This window comes from Fukomys damarensis, unplaced genomic scaffold (assembly GCF_012274545.1).
Source record: "Fukomys damarensis isolate Sample0158 unplaced genomic scaffold, DMR_v1.0_HiC HiC_scaffold_11, whole genome shotgun sequence".
NCBI classification, from domain to species: Eukaryota; Metazoa; Chordata; class Mammalia; order Rodentia; family Bathyergidae; genus Fukomys; species Fukomys damarensis.
In genome coordinates this window covers 44,658,608-44,667,026 of record NW_022900923.1, presented here as the reverse complement: position 1 = coordinate 44,667,026, position 8,419 = coordinate 44,658,608, and the positions used below count along the sequence as shown (strand labels likewise).

General features: G+C 46.9%; 1 long non-coding RNA gene across 1 annotated transcript; it reads left to right on the top strand.

Moving 5' to 3' along the window:
- Nucleotides 1-6: 6 nt before the first annotated feature.
- LOC117285604 lies at nucleotides 7-8,192 on the top strand. Its single transcript, XR_004516688.1, has 3 exons — nucleotides 7-99; nucleotides 271-586; nucleotides 7,515-8,192. It is a non-coding gene; the product is annotated as an uncharacterized LOC117285604 (long non-coding RNA).
- Nucleotides 8,193-8,419: the final 227 nt, after the last annotated feature.

Genomic DNA, 8,419 nt, shown 5'->3' with positions numbered 1-8,419 from the left:
TCTCCAATCCACGCGGCGCAGCCGGGTCTATCACGTTCCCTGTTCTCCGGCCTCGAGTGACAGAGTCCCCAAATATTCAGCATCCGCAAGATCCACTCTGTAAGTTAAGGAACTGTCCATCTGGAGAGCTTTATTTTTGTGTGATCTGTATTGCTCTAGCCTCTTTATGATAGCAACATCAATAAAACGATTTTCTTTCTTGATGGCCCTGTAGATTTTCTAGTTTTATAAATCAGTCTTTTCCTTTTTCCTTTCCCTCTCCCTCCCCAGCCGCCAAAGCAGTTTTGCTTCCCTCTGGCGTTTGTACCGGGACTCTTTGAAGCTGTTTGAAGAAAAACTTCCCTGGCAACAAAAAGTTTGGAAGAGGTTCTTGTGAAAGTCTCTTCCTGCTCGAAGATTTCGGAAGGCTACTGAGCAATCCCCCTGGCAGCGCTTCCGAAGGCGGCTCTGCTCTGCGCTGGAGGTGAACGAGGCCTGTCCCAAGTTTCCTACTTCACTCTGAGTCCCTGCGGCTCCAGTCTTGCGTCTGCGACGCGTTTTCCAGAGCCAAGCAGAAGCGTTCCTGCCTCCACTTCTGGCCTCTAAGGTGGGAAATACAGAGGCCTCCTTTGTCTCCACCTGCGGTTCCCATGGTCAAGGATTGGCGCTGGATCTCAGTGCCTCTCCTCAGTCACCCAGTTGCTTTTCAGTTTCTTCACAGCAGGGCTGGGCTCGGGCTCACAGGGACTCAGTGGAGCTCCACACCACGGCACCCTCTCTTCCTCTCCAGAACCGCTACAGGAGTGGCTCAGAATCACCATGACTCTCCACCTGCTAAGGCTGGATGAGTTGAGAGGGCATTAGCCGCATGCCCCACAAGGCACCTGCCCGCTTTTGAAGCCAGTCCCAGTGAACCTGTAGTGAACTGGAAACTGCAATCGTGCCAGGGACTTCAAACGCCAAGGGAAGGGCGCAGGGGCATAGCTAAGTGTACAGCACCTGTCCAGCAAGTGTGAGGCCCTGGGGAAGATTCCCCAGCACCACAAAAACAACCAGGGGGGCATTGAGAAAGTGAGCACAGCAGCTCATGGGCACATATTAAGCAGATATCCTGCCTGTAATTTCAGCACTCTGCAAGGCTGAGGCAGGAGGGTCACAGCTTAAACCCAGTCTATGAAACTTAGTGACTTAGTGAGACCCTGTCTCAAAATAGAAAATGATAAGGGCTGGAGATATGGAGGTGTAGCTCAGCACAAAAGCCTTGTGTTCGTTCCCCAGTACTTTTTTTTAAGTGCCGGAAGTCACACTGGGCTGAAATTTTGTGATGAAAATAGTTTCTGTGGGTTGGATTAAGTATGAGATGATTTTCTTCTCATTTTTTGGTTTGTGTTTGGAGACAGAGTCTTGCTTAGTCTAGGTTGTCTTTCGCCTCGTGGTCCTGCCTCAGCCTTCCCAGTTGCTGGGATTACAGGTGTGTGGCATCATGCCAGGTCCACTTTGAAATATTTTCAGTGCTGTGAATTTCTTTACAACAAAAATGTGCCTGTAGACACTTGGCTCTGTGTCTCCTAATCCCCAAAGGGTTTCCTGATTCCCAGAAATATTTTTCTTTTCTCAAAATGTCTGCCACCTCTTTGGGTTTGCTCTGCTGTGTCACAGTAACCAGTCCTTCCTGTAGTTCCCGAGGGGCCGGGAAACTACATTTCTGACATCTCAGAGCCTAACTAGGATGACTTCTTTGTCATCACCGCTTGCTGAGTATTTATGACAGTAAAAATGCATCCTAAGTGCTGTATTTGCTCATTTATAAATTCTTTTTCAACTTCAAATTTACTTTAATGATATGTAGAGAGTTAAAAAATTATAATTAAAATGAAATCCATTTTGTTAACTTTACGTAACTTAAAATCATGCAGCACTGCATAGAAAAGGCACCAGCCTCATTCATATACCAAAAAAAGTATGGAGACTTTTGAGAATATCTTGAGATAGGTGACATAAGCCTTTTGCAGAGGATTTTATAAAAATTTAAAGACCCCATTTATCAATTAATGCATTAGGAAAGAACAAATATTACTAGTAAAGTTAAAGGTGATTAACTTTAAAATTATACCTGGTACAGGATAGAATGCAGTCTCGTGAAATAGATGTTAAGAAAATAATTTTGAAAAAAATCTCATTGAAGCCATGTACTAGTTTCATTGAATCAGGTTATGCAAATTAGTAGTCAGTGTGGGTTAGGGTTGTGGTAGTCAGGGTTTGCAAGGGAGTAGATTTCACACAGGACACATAATTTATAGGATTATTTTATAATATTCACCCCAAAAGTCAAATGCAGAGGGATGCAAGAGATCTGTCCACACACTAGAAACCCAAAGAATCCAGCCAAGGGCCTGGACCCCATGGCAATGTCCCGCACAAGTCCAGCTGAAGGCCTGGAGCCCAAGGCAGTGTCCTCCACGAGTCCAGCCAGAAGCTTAGAGCCCACGGCGATGTCTCTTGCTTGTCCTTAGGGAGGATCTGCACCAGGAAGGCCCAAAGGCCAGTGGTGGAAGCTAGAAAGTCTTTGGCAGGGTGAAGGATCTGTGCCACCAGGCTGAAGGATCTACACTGGAGCCCAGAAGCCATGTTCAAGAGAAGACCAGAGCACCCCCGATGAGAACAGCAGCCATCTTTGGTGACAGCAAGGACAGGAGCTCCTCTGTCTTGAGAACAGCCGAGTTCATAGCAGGAAAACCCTGTCAAGCTTCTCAAAGAAAATCAACAGCATGAAATCTTTCCCTCTAGTTCTCCTCTGACGGAGTTGGCAGTAATTCTCAAGTGGGTCTTCCACGCCCAGAGCCACACTGACTCAGTTCAGCTGAGCATTCTAAGTTGACCATTAGTTAGCCCACCACCGTCCCCTCCTCCTCCCCTCCCCCTCCCAACTCCCCTCCTCTACCTCTTTTTCTCTTTTCTTCGCTTTTTTCCCTGGTACCAGGGATCGAACTTAGGACCTTGCACTTGTGAGGCAGGCACAGTGCCACTGAGCTAAATCCCCGGTCCCCTGTCTCCTCTTATACCCATAAATAGTATGTATAGTTTTCATACACAAGTGAAGGAATGTTCATTGTAAAAAATATACTTCCAATCCACTTATTAACTTTTGAAATAGTTATTTATCTACACACTGAATTGCACTAATGAAAATGTGCAATTTAAATCACATTTAGCCAGCATGGGATTCTAAGTAACTAAAATCCACTGTCCAATAATGGAAGTAAGGTCTTTTTGCCTGGCATTTGATCTTCAGCATTTGTATGTATTTGGTCCATGTAGGAGGCAGAGCACCAAGAGGCGTCCACCTCGTTTTCCATCACATACAAAAGAGGGGAAAGTCAGTCACTCATCCCTCACACATCTCCTAAGTCAAAATCGTACCCACAGTCAGTCTCAAAGTGTGAGGCAGAATCAGTCCTGGATTACTCTAGCCTTCATGAAATGTTTGTTGGATCTGTTTGGTTCACATCTTATTCAGTAAGACCTCCACAATCTCCTCATAATCTCGTCTTTCTGTTCCCTCATTCCTCGCTGGCAGATCTCCACATTAGCTTCATCCTGAAGTATTCCATTGTCTTTGTAATGGAGTTCTTTCCTCTTTGGTACTGTCCCAAGGAAAGTAACCCAGGAGAGATTCCCATGCTCCCTTTCTCACTGAATGGCTAAAACCCCTCTGCTATCTGTTTTGTATGACCTTCAAAAGATGGTGAGTGACCCCTATTTTGACAATTCACAAGAAGTATCCTTTCATCTTTTTTTTTCTCTTTTAGTTTATTGGTACATTTTAAGTGCACAGTACAGTTACATTCATTATTGGGATCTTGTACCTTTACATGACAAGTCTTGGTTCTCATTTTTTCCCCTTATCCCTGCCCTCCCTTCACCCCCTCCTCCCCTCCCCATTTATAAACACTTTATTTCCATTTTTTCTGTATTCTCATCTTGAGAGTCACACAATAGCACACATTTTTCAAGAGAGTCAATCAGGTTTGCTTCTTGAAGAAAGTGCAGAGCAGGAATCCTTTAGACAGAATACCAAATACAACCAGCCCCACCCTCTTAGTTTTTAAGTGTTTTGGTTTCAAAACAGGGTCTCACGATGTAGCCCAGAATGGCCTTGAAGTCACAGTGACCCTCCTGCTTCTGCCCCGAGTGCTGGGATTACAGGGGTGCACCACCATGCCCTGCACCCCCTTTGTTTTGCGTGACTGATTTCAGGTCCCTCAAACTGAACAGGAATGACTGTTTGCTTTTTCCATTCCTATGATGTAGAGTGTCTCCATTGCTGTGCGGTTCCTTTTTAAAATGAGATTGTATTAACCACATCCCACTCGGCTTCACACCTATTCCGATGTTCCACTCCTCAGTGCGCTTTCTCTTGGGGCCTGGGTCCCTTCTACAACTGAACTGGAGTCCTGTCCAGAGTAGCGAATACTAGAAGAAATAAGCACATTGTCCAGCGGGCTCCAGTCCACAATTACTTCTGCATCCTGATATTAAGTTGAAAGGGTGAGCAGATATATGCCCCTTCCTGTTCACATCTAATCTAACCCCAGTTCCTAACCAGCTAGGAGGGCGTTACTGAACCCCCATGGAACAGCACCACACACAGCTCCGTGGAAACACCACAGAGACACCTGGGAAATGTTTTAGCAGTGCCCTTCCAGACCAGCACAGGTGCTCCCTCCTCTCCGACTTGCGCCTTTCTGCTCACCTGGGTTTGCTCGCTTAAAACTCCCAGTAGCCCTGCGAGAGGCCCTGGTTCCTGTCCCACCCATTGGAAAGCAGTCTCAGAGATCAATACCCTGCCCTGTCACCCAGCTGGGAATGGGGACCCAGAGTTCCAGCCCTGGACTGCTGGGTTTCAGAACCCAGGCCCTTGACCACCTGCGCATTGCCAGGCAGGACGGCCCGGATGTGACAGAGGAGGCTTTGAATTTTGTGACACACAGTTTCCTCTAGTTAAAGATTCTAAAACATGATAAACCACAGTGCATAGTCCCCAAAGTTGTCCATATTCTTATCCTCCAAACTGGCACATATGCCCCCTTGCCTGACCCCCCTCCAAAAAAAAGTTTGCACATGAAATTAAATTAAGGCCTCTCATGGAGAGATTTTCCTAAACTGGGTGGGTCCCTTGTAATCACAAAGATGTTTTAAGATAGAAATAGAAGAGGAAAGCAGGAGCCCACTCATTCCTCCCTCTCCACTAGCTCTTAGTAACTGTCCTTTTGATTATCTCCATAGTTTTGCCCTTTTCAAAATGTCATAAAGTTGGAATCCTCACTTACACACTCTAGGTATAATCCTTGCCCAAATGGCTTCTTTCCCTTAGGAATTGCACTTAAGGATCCTGCATGTCTTTTCAGGTTTGGTAGCTCATTTCTTTATAGCTGAGTAATAATCCATTGTTGGATGTACAGAATTTAGCCAGTCACCTCCCAGAGGATGCCAGGTTGTGTCAGTTCTGGATAAACTTGCTGTCATTGGCTGTGTGCAGTTTTTTGTATGGACATTTTTTTCAATTTGTTTGGGCATGACTGATGGATCATAGAGTAAGAGCATAGTTTAGTCCTGTGATTTTTTTTTCACATTTAGATCTTTACGTGGAATTTCTTTTTATGTAATGTATGAAGTAATTAAACGTTCCCCCCCAAGATGAGTAGGAATTTGTACTGACACCCTGTCTTAGTTACTTTTCTCATTGCTGAAGCAAAGTACGCAACACACAAAGTTAAAGGGGGAAAGGTTTATTTAGCTCGCAGTTTGTAGAGGTTTCAGTACATAGTTGGCTGGCTCCAGGGCAGGGTGGCATCACAGAGGAGAAACAGTTCATGGCAGGCAGAAGGCAGCAAAAGCAGCAAGCAACAAGTGAGAAGCCTCTTTCTGCCCCTTCTGGCTCCACCAGGCTCCCTGCCCTCAGGGTACATAGCACTCACCCCTTCTTCCTAGCATCACACCATAAATCAGTCCCAGCATCACACGCTATAGATCCAGATCCAGCCACCTCTGAAAAGCACCCCCAGGGGACAATAATCACTGCCTACAGAGCTGATATGAAGGTGAAATGGAGAATGAACATGAGGGAGGGGTCTAGGAAAGTACAAAACCTTGCACCCTGGCTCTCTGTGTATGGGCGAGGGTATCATGAGGACTCTGGGGGTCCCTCCTGGGCCAAGGATTTAGCTCAATGGTGCTGCCACCTGCCTCATAAGCACAAGGTCCTGAGTTCATTTGATCCCTGGTACCAAAAAAAACAAAACAAAACTCCAGGGCCTCCTGCATGCAAGGCACACATCCTACCACTGAGCAACTCCTTTTCTGAGGCTTTAAAAGCATCCACTCATCTAGGAAGCCATCAAGAGCCGTCAAAGGACTCTCAAAGCACAGGCCATCTCTGAAATGTAAACATCAGTGCTCAGTGTTTTGGGGGTATTTGAGTGTGGGCTTTGGCAAAAGGACGGAGAAGGCAAGTGAAAGGAGACAGCAGGTGGTAGGGAATGAAGTGCCAGTCTGGACACCCTTGCATCCTGTCCTGTTGATTTCAAGACAACACACATGCTACTTGTCAGACTGTGCATCTCCCAGGGCGAAGGACTTGCGTCGGATTCATTTTGATAAGCACAGAGCTTGATGTATGGGACGCTCTAGAGAACAGAATCAAGGGGTTTGTTATATCCCCATGGTGGAGAGTCTGCTGTGACCACATGGCTGTACCCTGGAGCTGGAGTGTACAGCTGAGGCTGCAGCTCCTCTGCCCAAGGAGACGGGAGCCACAGAACAAGAGGGAGCACGAATACAGCACCAAGCCAGTTACCTGTAATTGCAGAACTCAGGAGGCTGAGGCAGGAGGGTTGCTGTGAGTTCAAGGCCAGCCTGAACTACATGGTGAGTGAGGCCTGTCTCAAAACACACACACACACACGTGCATAGAAACAGCAGCAACCCAAGGTCAAAGACCTGGACACTCACTGGTGAGTTACCAGTGTGAGTCTGCCCTGGAAGGCTGAAGAAATGGAGACCTGGAGATGGAGGCGATGGCAACAGAAGATACACCTGCTCAGGAATGCTGACGGTTCTCCAAAAGAGCACACTCCCTTCTTCTTTCCTCTTATTCCCTCCAGGCTATAAATTGGCTGATGCCGCCCACAGCTGCAGTGGGTCTCCCTCCTTCAGTTTGCTGGCCCGTGTCAATCATCCACAGACACAGCAGAGCTGTGCTTTGCTACCCTGGCAGGTGTTTCTTACTCCACTGAGTAAGAGCCTGACACAGCTGTGATTAACAGTCACATCTGACCACTGAGTGTCCACTCGGTCTGAGTTAAATAAATGGAATTCTCTTTAGGATTCATTGGGAAGGTAAAGGGAAGAAAGGCTAGAGAAAAGGGTCTCTCTTCTGATCTATCCTTGCTGCAGAATATTCCTTACTCTTGTAAGGAATCCACCTTACAGCCATATTCCTGCCAAGTAAATAGTGGACTTGACTTTTTCCCCAGCCATTGTGACCTGGTTGTCCAGAGCCTTCCCACAGTTCTGCAGCCCAGACCCCAGAGCAGGAAACAGACCAGGACCATGTGTATGGGGGAGTCTGCCCCAGAGACAGAGTAGGCAGGTCAGTGTGCACCGGGGAAGGTGGGACTGCGCCTGCCTGGAGAAAGGAGCTCTTATCCATTAACGGGGAGGCTGGGTTCCCGGATTACTTGTAAACCATTAATTTTTAGGCTCGTAATTGACATCTTATGCTCCTCTGCCTTGGGCCTTGTGGCTGGAATAAAGAATAAAGGCCTGCCGGGTCCACGTGCAGGAGGAGTTGAGGCTGCACCCAGGCCACAGGAGGTGAGGGCGGACACAGCAGGAGCCCTCTCTTTGGACAGCCAATGTGGAATCCCCTTTGCACAGCTGTGTCAATGAATCAAGCACTTAGGATCCTTCACTGGTGAGTGAACAATTCGTCTGAAGTTTTAAAATGTAAACTCTCATTTAGCAGGGTTCATTACCCAGGTGCTTAAATCCTTGCTTCCCACTTGCACAGCTGTTCCTCTTAGGGAAACCTAATCTCTCTCCCCTGCTTACACAACCTAGGATCAGAGTGGATCCCTTGTTGCTGTTGTTAACACCCCAATTAAATAAAAAAGCGAGGGGAGAATCCTTGCTGAGGAGGCCAGTTTGCAATGCAATGGAAAGATTTGAATAAATGAAAACTTCAAGAAAAGTATTCACAGCTTGGTGGGGTAGCCTACGCCCTGACTCTGGGAGGCTGAGACAGGAAGATCCCAAATTGGAGCTCTGCCTGGGCAACTAAGCGAATTAGCGAGACTGTCTCAAAATAAAAAAAATGTTAAAGGCTGGGGATGTAGCTCAATGCAAAGGCCCTGGTTCAATCCCCACTATGGGGTCAGGG